The sequence below is a fragment of the Leptinotarsa decemlineata genome, unplaced genomic scaffold (assembly GCF_025532065.1).
Source record: "Leptinotarsa decemlineata unplaced genomic scaffold, Ldec_3_MD MMD2_tig00005002_RagTag_RagTag, whole genome shotgun sequence".
NCBI lineage: Eukaryota > Metazoa > Arthropoda > Insecta > Coleoptera > Chrysomelidae > Leptinotarsa > Leptinotarsa decemlineata.
Window position 1 is genome coordinate 1,764,090 of NW_027412614.1, and position 12,686 is coordinate 1,776,775.

The 12,686-nt window shown below is 34.4% G+C and overlaps 1 long non-coding RNA gene across 2 annotated transcripts in view; it reads left to right on the plus strand.

The window, feature by feature from the left end:
* LOC141484230 (uncharacterized) overlaps positions 1-5,357 on the plus strand; it is a 32,530-nt gene extending 27,173 nt beyond the window's left edge. For both annotated transcript variants that reach the window (XR_012466536.1, XR_012466537.1), the window contains exon 5: positions 5,086-5,357. This is a non-coding gene — a long non-coding RNA (uncharacterized lncRNA). The remainder of the gene's footprint in view (positions 1-5,085) is intronic.
* The last annotated feature ends 7,329 nt before the right edge of the window (positions 5,358-12,686 follow it).

Genomic DNA, 12,686 nt, shown 5'->3' on the forward strand with positions numbered 1-12,686 from the left:
GCTTATAGGATCATTTTGGAAAGGATGAATTATATGGTGATTCCTTGAGACTGTACAAGGCAGTGCCATATTTTGACCAAAGTTTTTTTCAGTTGCAAATTTGGCAGCATTTGAGAAATTGTAAGCAAACAATTCTGTTATTTCATTTAGGTCTGTAATTTCTTGATCATTTTTTAAAATACTGATAATTTTGTTCGATGATCTACTCTTCCTTCCTAGTTCATTATTTATAATGTTCCATGTTGCTTTGGTCTTATTGTCTGCATTCAGAATTTTGTTGTTGAAATAATTGATTTTAGCCTCTTTCAAGTTTTTTTTATGTTCTTTTAAACTGTTTTGATATAAAGTTAAACTTCTGGCATCTGCTTCCTTAGAAGCTTTGATATTTCTAAACATTTCTCTCAATTGTTTTCCCTTCTGGATAATATCATTTGTAACCCAGGTTTTAGAATGATTTTTTACAGTGAGACATCTTTCTGGGCATGAGACATTAAAACACCAGGAAACAGATTCCAAGAAATATGAAAAGCTGACATCAATCTTCATATCATATAGTTGAGGAAACCAGATTATACTATTTAGCCTTATTTTGAATTCATTTATATTTTCAGGATTTAACTGACGCTTATAAACTATTTGTTTTTTATTTTCTTCCTTAACGTGATTTTTACTTATCTGAAATGTAAGAATATGTGACAGATGGTCTGCTATATTTGGTTGTTTTAACTTGCATTCATAGTAATGATCTGAATAGGTAGATGTCATGTAGTCAATGCATGTTCGGCTTGTGTGTCCATTTATATTTGTAAAAATCCTAGTGGGGCCTATAAAGTTTATATTAAGTTGGTAAGACTTGAAAAGGTCACTGAGCAGTTTAGTGTTACTATCTTCTGGTGCTAGGTAATTTATGTTGAAATCTCCACACAATATAGTAAAGTTAGATCTGCACTCCGCTATTGCTAATGCCTGCGATAGACAATTTAAAAAAACTCGAGGGTCCCCACTTGGTGGTCTGTATGCGGTTATGATAGTGACTTTAGTTGTATTTTTACGATAGAAAATTGCACAGATCTCTACATGACACTCTACAGATAACTTTTTTATAGACTCTAGTTCATTACAATTTGTGTTTTCTTTTACTAAAATCAGTACACCCCCTCGTTCATGATTTTCCCGACAATAAATTGCTCCTACTTTATAGCCTCTCAAATAAACTAACCCATAATCTTTTGTTATCCAGTGTTCAGAAAAACATAAAAAATCCAATTTATTTTCATCAGCAAAAACCTCGATAGAGCTATAGTTGTTAAAAAATCCCTGGACATTCACATGACACACACTATCTTTACTAACGTTTATGTTATTTAGTAGAACCTTTCTTACATTTGTTGCAGATTGAGCTGTGATAGTCTGGGGTATATATATATATATATATATATATACCGGGTGTCCCACATTTTATGTGACAGGCAATATCTGGTTTGTTGAAGGAGATACACAAAAATGTTTCATACAAAAGTTTTAGGAGTTCATGAGAGCTATATTTTGATATAATTTTTAAATATACAGGGTGTTTGGTGTAGGTGCTACAGAACAAAATTCCATTTTCTAAAATAGAACGCCCTGTATATCATTACATATTCAGATGCTACGTTAAATTCTGATATCATTTCATGTTTGGTTTTTGAAATTCGGTTACGGCGTTGTTGAGTTATTGCTTGTAAAGTCTTGAGAACGACTATTATTTTTAAAAATATCTCATACAATTATTCTCTCTGCATCAGATCACATGAAAATTAGTCAAAATTTTGGGTGTTCGAAGTAATGGTTTCAATTTTGAATTGTGGAATTCAATCAGGAATCATTTTGAATATGAAACAATTGCGAAATTGAAAGAGGTGTATTCGAAAACAAATCTTTAATTAATAACAATGTAAATAATATAACTTGATAAATCATTTCATAAGAATGGTAGGTATCTAGAAATAAGTCATAAAAATTGTTCAAAGTGATGCCCATTAGATATTATACAGGCTTCGAAACGTCGAATCACTTCTCTCGTACAAGTCGCTCTTATAATATCAGGCGTAATATCACTGCACGCTAGTCGAATTTTCATGTTCAGATCATCCACATTCAAAGGGGGAGTAGTGAAAACAATATCTTTTAAATAACCCCATAGGAAAAAATCAAACGGTGATAAATCTGGGGAACGAGCCGGCCACCGAATTGGACCCTTATTACCAATCCATCTATTTGGGTACGTTCTATCCAGATATTCAGTAACAACCTGTGAATTCTATTTTAAAAAATGGAATTTTGGTCTGTAGCACCTACACCAAACACCCTGAATATTTAAGAATTATATCAAAATATAGCTCTCATGAACTCCTAAAACTTTTGTATGAAACATTTTTGTGTATCTCCTTCAACAAACCAGATATTGCCTGTCACATAAAATGTGGGACACCCGGTATATATTAACCAAAATAAACCTGAAATGAAATAATGGTGAAATAAATTACAATTAAAAATAGAACAATTGAATAGATAAAAATAAAGAAATGAAAAAAAGAAAGAAAATAAAAATAAAAAAGTGAAGAGATTCCAAGTCACGTTAGTTCACGACGTTTCGATTGTTAGCATCTACAATCGTCTTCGGGTGATGACTGGACTGATTCCTCCGAGAGATGACTATTTATAGGTCGTTCGAGTACTTTCACTTATCTCCGCTTTCCATTTTCCGCTTCACTGGTTCCGTGGGAGATTACCGTTTTGGCGGGAGTTGGCCATTTTTCGCTTGATGATGGGTTTCCATATATATATATATATATATATATATATATATATATATATATATATATATATATATATATATATATATATATATATATATATATATATATACATATATATTCAGTATCATTCAAATCTAAATACCAGTTACAAGACATCAGCTCAAGCTTGATTCTATCCATATCTTCTTCGTTAAGATTCCTGTATTTTTTCACTAGTGTAGTTTTGCTATCACTTTTAAATATGTTAAGGGTAATCAGAGAGTGATCACTTATTTTAGGTGTGAAATGAACTTGAGCAATATATATTTTTTGATTAACTAGAACATAGTCTATCAGAGTTTCACTATCATTTGTTATTCTAGTAGGTTCAGAAATTAACTGATCAATTCCATATTGTAACAACAGATTTTTAAATTTCACTCTATAAAAATCATCATTCAACAGATTAAAATTGCAATCTCCAACCACTATATAGAGCCATTTAGAGTTAAAAAGAGAATCACATAAATTATTTTAAAAATTTTCTAAAAAATTTACCTCAGAACTTAAGGACGAACGGTAGAAACATCCTACCAACCACTGACTAGACCCAATATCTACTTTAATAGTTTTACACCAATATGTATTATCTAGTATAATGGTTTTATATACCGAAAAATTAACATTAGAATTAACATATATGATGACACCTCCTGTATACTGACTATTAGAATCACATCTGATTAAACTGTAACCTAATATTTCAATTTCCCAATTATCGATTTCTGGAGTTATTCTTGCTTCACTGATTAAAATCAATTCAGGATTGAGCTGCAATACTGTATCCCTGATCTGATCAATTTTATTGAGTAAACTTTGAGCATTTAAGTAAATAATATCTACATTGAATTGCATATAGGGGCGATGAGTTAGTTTTTTTTAAGCTGATGCCCAACTTTATCAACAATAGTAGGTTTATTATTTATATATTTGATCGTTTTTGACAAATCTCAATTTCTGTTATGCTCATTTAATTGATTTTTTATGTATTTATAATGTGCTTGCTGCAATCTTGTTTGGTCAGATGTACTTTTAATATTAGGCATATTAGAAGGCTTATCTACAGCTACAGCCACATACCATATAAGGCGGTCAAATGAACTGAGTCTACCAATTCCAAAAACATGTTTGGTTCAAAACTCGTTGATATATAATGGAATCAGGATATACAATAAACCTCCCAATGAAATCAAAGAGACTCCTTTCATCATATTCAGAAAGAAATGTACAAAACTATTAAGTGATAAAGCCTATTATGACCTACAAGAATATTTTGACGATGCGCTGTAATTTCGAATGTGATGAAACTGCGATTGTACTGTGTGAAACACATATTTTTATTCGTTGCCCTAGTTCTTGTGATGTAACCTTTGCATATGTATGTATATATAGTTTATATTTTATTTTAATCATTTATATTTTATACACTTATACTTCACATCTTATACTTCATGTTTATATTGATATTTATTTATGACATTGTGTTTGTAACAAGAATTTTTTATTCTTAAGTACATACATCACATCCTTCGGTGAATTCAATTTTACTTTCATTGGTCTACTTTTGGCTACATTGAATTTGCCTAATCTAAATTATTTCAGACCCTGTTTGTTTATATTATAGTCTTTTAAAATTTTATTCCCAGTGACCCATATCCTCAGCATTACGCTCTGCTTGTATTTGTTGGGTAGATTTATTCACATTAAAAATTATAATATTACTTGCCCTTTGTTGTCTATCCATCACCTCGGCTATCGTGTTCTCCATTTCACACGGCTGGGATAGTCCTGTCTTTGCTGCATTATTTTGTTTGATGGTGGTCTTGAAGACCACTAAACAACTTTCAAAATTACATTTCAATTGATCCATTTCCATTTTGATATTCATTATATCCTTTTTTATTCCTTCAACTGTTTCTTCCATAACCTTGATATTTTTGAGAATAGCTGGAGCTCTTTTGAATGCTTCTTTGCGGTCAGGCAAAAGTACATAATATCACGTTTAACAAGTATTATAGCTCTGTATTCAGTAGGTGTTGAATTTGCAGTTTTTCGTAGCCTTGGGATTATAGTGAAAAATATCTTTGCAGCTATCACACATTACAGGGTCTTCATCATAAAAATAATAATTTTTAATAATAGTATATTCATTCCACAGAAAAATATAGAACATAGTGAAAACAATATGTTTAGTTTGATTGTATTGATAACTAAAATTGGTGTCTAAGGTCTTATATATTTTTTTCAGAGTCCTGCTCTATGATAAAGACAGCTGAAACACTACCAAAGCCATCTCAAGGGCAAGTCAACCTGGGAAGCTGAAAAGAAGAAAAATGAAGTTTGTGAAATATTGTGGAATAGTAGTAGTATTTCTCAATTTATCATCAAATAATTTTGGTTGAATGGCTTACAGGGCTTACATTAGCTTTTAATGTTTTCATTCACAAAATTATTTCAATACATTATGTTCACATTTTGAAGAAGGTAATATAGCTGGGAAGTGTTTTGATTTTCATTTTACTAGCTCAGCATTGGAAAAAATACTTTCTTACAGGTGTATTGCAGGAAACAGGAATATTTGTTTTATTGTAACAGGAATATTGTTTTATTGTTGTATTTTATTCTCTTTCAGGAAAATCTTACACTTGAACAAATTTGATCATAATGGTGTTTTCTTTCTTGAATGTCAAGGCATACTTGAGGAAGCGATAAGTGATATGGCACTTGTTCCTTTTTCACAGTTGATTTTCATTATCTTTTGGTGATGCAAATTTTCGAAAATGAGTTGCGTGTAGTTGAATACTCCGACATTGTACAAGTTTTTCAATAAATAACAACTCCAAGGGGGTCAATATATGGAAGTCAGGGCTTCCATTTTTTTTAACTGGAACTTCAATAATTCCTTACTTCAGTAACTTCTTTGAAATTTTCTATGTAGTTAGGACTGGATGTCAATCTCAAGATTAGTCACCTCGTCGAATATGTTGCTCTCGGTCAGGGACATTATCAAGGTATTGGAAGTTTTGAAATCAATTTATTATTGCTCCTCTTTGGTGCGATCTTCGAAATAGTTCAGATATAGGAAAAAATCTGATGGATGAAATTCTTTCATTATTTTTTAAATGAAGTGGACGTCTTGGTTGAATTATTTTTTGCTGTATGTTCTGTTATTTTGATTCACAAAAAATTTTGCTAGCACGACTTATTTATATTCCCAGAATTTTGGTTAAAGGTGCTTTCTTTCTTTCTTAAATGTTTATGCAGAGTTGATTTTCATCATCTCTTGAGCCTCACATTGCAGTTGATTTTGATTATCTTCAGTTAGTTCTAATTCATTCCTGAAGCATTTATTTTAATAGGTGAGCAATTTATGTTTCTGACATAGTTTGGAGATGAAAATGTTGGTTCTTTGTAATCAAATACTTTTGGTTGAATTATTTTTTATTACTTGTTATTATGTAATTTAGATGCATTTTCAACCATGTTACAGAAAAACCATAATCATAAAAACGACAAAAACCAATCAGGGCTAAGATGAGGTTTTTGATGTTTTCAGAATAATATCTCAATATCCACCACAATATCAATATATTGATCGAATCTCTGCCTAAAGACAAGCCTCAATCGAATCTAGAATGAGACTGAAAGGTACACTGTGCAAAAAACAGTTTACGTGAATATTCTTTCCTTATTACGAAAATGACCCTAATGTCAATGTTCATAAAGATGTAGTGTATATGATATGTGGCGTTTCGCAGCTAGAATTTAAAGAACATCATATGAAATATACATTTGAAAAGGGCGGATCAGATTTGATATAACAAGCGATCTAGGGTTAAACTTGAACAATTTTGGTCATTGGTGCTTTCTTGAATGTTTATACATGATTTCTTGATCCTCACATTGCAGTTAATTTGGACTATATTCAGTAATCTCAGAATAATCGCTATTTTAAAGCATTTCTTTTGATAAATGAGACAGTTATCCTCATGAAATAGTTTGAAGATATGAAAGTGTTTGATAATTTTGGTTGATCTTTTATCAGTTGATATTATGTAATATACATGCAAATATACATTTTCGACCTTGTTCAATAGAAACCAAAACCATAAAAACGACAAAAACCAATCAAGGCTAAGGTTAACTGATGTTTTTATTCACACATTTTTTTCCTATATTTTCTGTTCACATTCTTACGAAGGTAATATAGCTGGGAAGTGTTTTGATTTTAATTTTACCAGCCAGGAAAATACTCACAGGTGTATTTGAGGATACAGGAATATTTGTTGTATTACATGAGTATTGTTTTATTGTTGTTTTTTTCTCTTTCAGGAAAACCTTATACTTGAACAGTTTTGGTCAATGCTGCTTTCTTTCTCACATGTTTATGCAGAGTTGATCATAGCAATTTTTCAAAAATGAATACATGTAGTTGAATTATCCGACATTTTTATAATTACTGCTGTATGTACTCTATAGTACGGTGTAATTAGACCTAAACCTCAACATCCAAAGTAAAAGTTTTCCTCCAACACCAAATTGCTCTACATAGTCCCCTTATTCTATGGTAAAAAGTTACACCATTTTGAGCGTCGGGTTTGGGGGCGAGGGGGGGGGGGAATTTGAAAAATCACTAGTTTTTTTAGTTTTTCGTAAATATTTCAAAAACTAAGCGGTTTATCCTAAACATTGTTATAAACAAAAATGTTCTACGTTAAATTTTAAATAAGAATGGTACTTTTCATAATCACTCTAAATTGTACGGTTCAAGAGTTACAGACGGTGTAAATGTTAACTTTTTCGTAATTTTGATAATTTTTAAAAAAAATAAGCTTCGTAAAAGAATGTTGCTATTTCAGTGGCCGGTGGTATGTTAGTGATGAGCCCTTGAAGGAACGACAACCTCACCACCTTATCAAGGGGCACTCTTTTTTAAGGGAAAAGAGGCTTCCACAGGCCTAGGCCATATAAACCTGTGGTACGGAGAAACCCACCCTGAACTTTCTACGAACATTGCAACATAAATTCACTTCTTAAGCATAAATATCTTTCAAATTTGGAATGTTCAATGTCTTTATTAACTTCACTCATCCTCCAGCACATTATCCTCCTCCTCTAGCTCGTCGTCTAAGATGTTATTATTGTCCATGTTATCACATGCTTGGCCTGAGCAATTGCTGCATATGCTAGTGCAGTTTAGACCACTCCTTCTGCATTCACAATTACGAACGCATTCATCTTTGCAAGTACACATTACAAGGGACAGTAATTCCTGGGGGGCTGCAGGACGTGATGTTACAACATCACCAATTACCACCTGACACCAATTACAATTGGTGTCAGGTGGTCGCCAATCTTCTTCCAACCCCACTCGAGTGGATCCTTATCTTCATTCAGCCACTGTTGTACCTGGTGGTAGGTCCTAAATGAATGCTGTCTGGACGCTCCTGAAGTGGGGGGTAGTGCATCCAACTTCAGTAATGCATGTATAGGCTGCTTTGCAATCGCTTTCAAGTAGGACTGGTAGCGGAGACAATCTAGACCTTCAGTGTTCTTGGCTCCAAACATTGCAAGTAGGAAGTAATTTCCTGCATCAGCCACTGCACTGGGGTCGGCTTTGGGGTTGTTGAAGACCAGAAGTTTTTCACGAAGAACGTTGTTGGCTTGAACTTTCCTATAAGGTGCAATTTTTCCCTTCTTATAGACAGCAGACACAGTGTCACATCCTGTGAAGGCGTATGTAACCAGAAGTACATCTTTCATATCCCCAATGCCTTGCTGAATGTCAGAAATAATGTACACTTTTTCCTGGTGATTTCCTTTTTTAGGTACGACCATTTTCAGTTTATTCCCTGAAGGTGCGTGGACAGTCAACAGTACTAATAAGTCCGTGTCATCACCAATAACACACGTTTGAACATCTTTCTTCGCTTCATCAATAGCTGTTAAGACTACTAATAGGTCAGCATCACCCGATGCTTGAAGAACTGTGCAACCACATTGTTGCAAGTGCGATGAAAGGAGGGTTATTAGACCCATCTTGTTTTTAGCACTAGCTAAAAATTCATTTTGATTTATGTTGACATGGATTGAGTCTTCTACTTTGACCACAATGTTGGAACGTGATCTTCGTAGGAGTTCTTGATCCTTTGTGTTACTTCGTTCGTAACCATAAAAAACAACAGTGGCTTTTCCATAATGAGTACATACGTAATCACTATATTGCTCGCAAATCTGTTTAAATGTAGCAGGCTGTTGCCAGACAACACGATGTAGGAGGTGGCCTCCGTCAATTATATAGGACACTTTCACTGGGTCATCGATGTTTGATGATTCTTTTGAATCTGAAACCAAAACCGTCACCATTGATGATTTTTTCCCCTTCCTCATCAAGCCAGATTCGTCAAACAGTGATGGAGGATATGCACAGAGTTCAAACTGAAAAATTTCCTCTAATCTCTCATCACTCCTTACTGTACACACCATCCGATGTAAGAGAGTGTTAGGATTTACACATACCATGTCGTGTTAATTTTCACCGACTTCGTTATAGAGGCTAGAGACTTGACAGCAAACTTTCTTTTCAGGTGTATTTCTTTAAATGTTTTGTTTTCAATAGCTTTGATTGATATAGCTCCTATTTCAAATGCTTTATAGCAGTTTACAGTTTCATCACCTATAACCCCTGTTGACAAGGAAGAGAGTTCAGGTGATTTAGAGAACGGATTATGTTCTTCAATCCAAGAAATGAAGGTTTGCAAGTCCTTACTGTTTCTTTTTTGCCTTGCATCTCGTAGCTCCACGTGCTGCTCTGAAGAGAGGCTGCGAACACCTGCCAACTCTTCCATTGCTTCGCACACCCGAGAACAAGTCGGCATGGAATTGATCCAAGTGGCAATAGTTGTCGCTGTGATTCCTCTACCTCCAGTCAATCCACCAATGCTTTTTAAGGACCTCATCAAAACCTGTTCTATGGTCATATCACTCCAGACCAAAACTTTTCAGTTCGTCGGATGGTGAAATAACCACAATTAACAAATAAATCGTTTTCTTGGTGCAATGTGTTGAGAAGTTCCAGCGAGTCTTGTAGGTAAACGTGTGCAGATTTAGCGTAGTTAAAGTGACCAGATGCATGGAAAATGGGAAGCATTTGATGGACACAATGAAGGTGAAGGAGAAAGTCCCCACTCCTCTCTGCTCTTATAAACATTCGAACGATTTCAACCATTTCTATGAACTGAATCCACAGTTTTTGTGTTCGTCCAGATTCATTTGAACGCCTAAGCTGGTTTTCTAAATTGTCTACAAAGCTCTTTACCACGGTTGACTGTGCAATCTCTTCAGGAGAGGCATTTCCAAGCTTGAAATTGGAATAGACATTATTAAGCTCATCTTTATTCACACTTATAGTTTCATTATTTTTCAAAAATACAGTCATCAGTGCTTCTTCGACTAGGCAGAGAGTAAGCTTTCCCGTTCATCATTTGTTGAACACTGTTTTTAGCATACACAGTACTATACAGCTCCTCCAAACCACTACCTGCCATGATGAATCCAATCGCTGACAAAAAGGACATCAACAAATGAAATCCTCCTAGTCTAATGAAGAGCGACTTCAACAGGCTGTCATGAGATGCTGCGGCTACTATTTCACGAGCTTTAGCATACAATGGCTGATCAAAAGTCACCATTGTTATCGTTTGACCATTGCTAGCCCCTGTGGTGGGCCCCTATGGTTTGATGTTTTGGGACACTTACCATAGGTGAAGAATGAACCACGTCGCCAACCTGATTTTATACCGTGGCCCAAACCGGCCGACTTTCATACTCAGAGATCGTTCAAATTCACCCTCTCAACGACAAGGGAGCTGTGTTGCCAGAGAAAGATGTTTTGGGAAAATTCAAAAACGACTTGAGTATGCCACAATAATAACTTCCTGTTTGGAATCGAGCGGCTGTTCCCAAACAGGTAGGAGGTTGCTTTGGTTAACTAGATGTTTGTTATAAACCTACTGAATGACAAACCAACGTACATTTTAAACATTTATTGAATAAGAATTAAACTGATATTATAATAGTACACACAAAAACAAAGAACATCAGGTGCATGTAATTATCTAAACGTATAATATCGGAAAATTATCAATTAAAAAATAGAAAGTGTGTTCGCTAACAATACCTTCTACCAGTCTTACTTTAAGTAGCAGATACGCCGTCTTACTCGATTCTGATAACTCATAGCAGAAACGATACCAATATATAATCATTACTTTTCTCGCCAGTTCATGTACAAGAGACAGTGAGACATGTTTACCAATCATTTACAAGGATTCATTTTTCTGTAATTCTACAATGTCAAATTCAACAACAGGGAACATAATATCAATAGATCTTTAACATTCGAGTATAACAGTATTAATAAACAAATACACAACTTCAACACAATAAAAATCATGGCACATTAAATATTGAAATTCGCTATCATACCGGGGACTCTGTTCACCTGTACTATATTCCCAAATATACAAAACCAAAATGGAAATAACTCATAGCACAATTATCTCAAAAGGTATTTAAATAAATATCGTCTCGTAACGATGACATGACATAATATCTATGGATAACAAGGTAGAAACATTACACACAATTCATAGTACATATTAGGTAGAAACATATATGACAATTAAAATATCATTACATGTAAAGTTTTGCTATGACCAGACAACCATGGATTCAATAACTCTTCGAATCGCAATCATTTAAACACAGATATTTACGTAAAATAGAGTTTAGAGGAGGCTGTGACAACACCTTTTTATAAATCTTCGGAGATTGTTATTCTCGATATAAAGTCTACACTTTAATTACCAATGAAAATTCGGTCTTTCTTTTTGAATGATACTCACGTAAAAATGAGCTGTAATACATCATTTTTTCGTAATAATTTGCTGTTACTTTTCCTTGGGCCGGTTTATTCTAAGCTCGAAGAAATTTTCGGTCTTTTTTATTTCGGCAATAATATCGGGGGTTATGAAACTTTGTTTCCAACTGATTAAACTTTTTGTTACACGTAAATTCACTGACAAAGATTATTTTTCTATTTAAACCGAAACTAACATTTCGCGTGACATTTTACTGACGGAGTTCACTTCAATTTCGCTGATTCAAACTAGACTGATTATCACTTCGCGTAAACTTATTACTAACGGAGATAGTTTCATCTTGACTGGTCAAACTAGACTGATTAACACTTCGCGTAAACTTATTACTGACGTAGATAGTTTCATCTTGACTGGTCAAACTAGACTGATTTAATGCCCCCCATGCCCCTCCCGGGTTGTGTGCCCAGGTCGCAAGCTCCCTCCTTACGGAAATGCTTCCGCAGGTTTGGACCTGGCGACCCTTTCCTTCCACCCCCGTTTCTTAAGGAAACGGTCCTCAATCCAGCTGCTGGCACTTCAGCAAGATTGATATCTAACCTCTTTTGGTTGGAAACCAGCCTTTAGGTGCTTTTATTTCCCTATCTAACTTCTCGATTTAAATTTTTTTTTTTTGGCTCTTATTTGTCGCGGTATTCCTAATTGAATTTTTGCATGGGGGCCCCCAAAGCTAACGGCGGCCAGAGTTGTGATAGTCGGGCTTTTCCCAGTGAAGCTGAGAAATGTGATTTTGAAATTGAATCGCGGTTTTCCTGTAAGAGAGTATGTGGTTAATACATTTAAGATTTTTATACTTGCCTGAGCCGCCTGACGGCGACTCGTGGGGGCGGTCTCTGATTTTGTCTGGTCGGCCTTGGATGTTTGTCCCTTTCTCGGAACCTGGGGTCATCCATGTTCAACGTATCGTGTA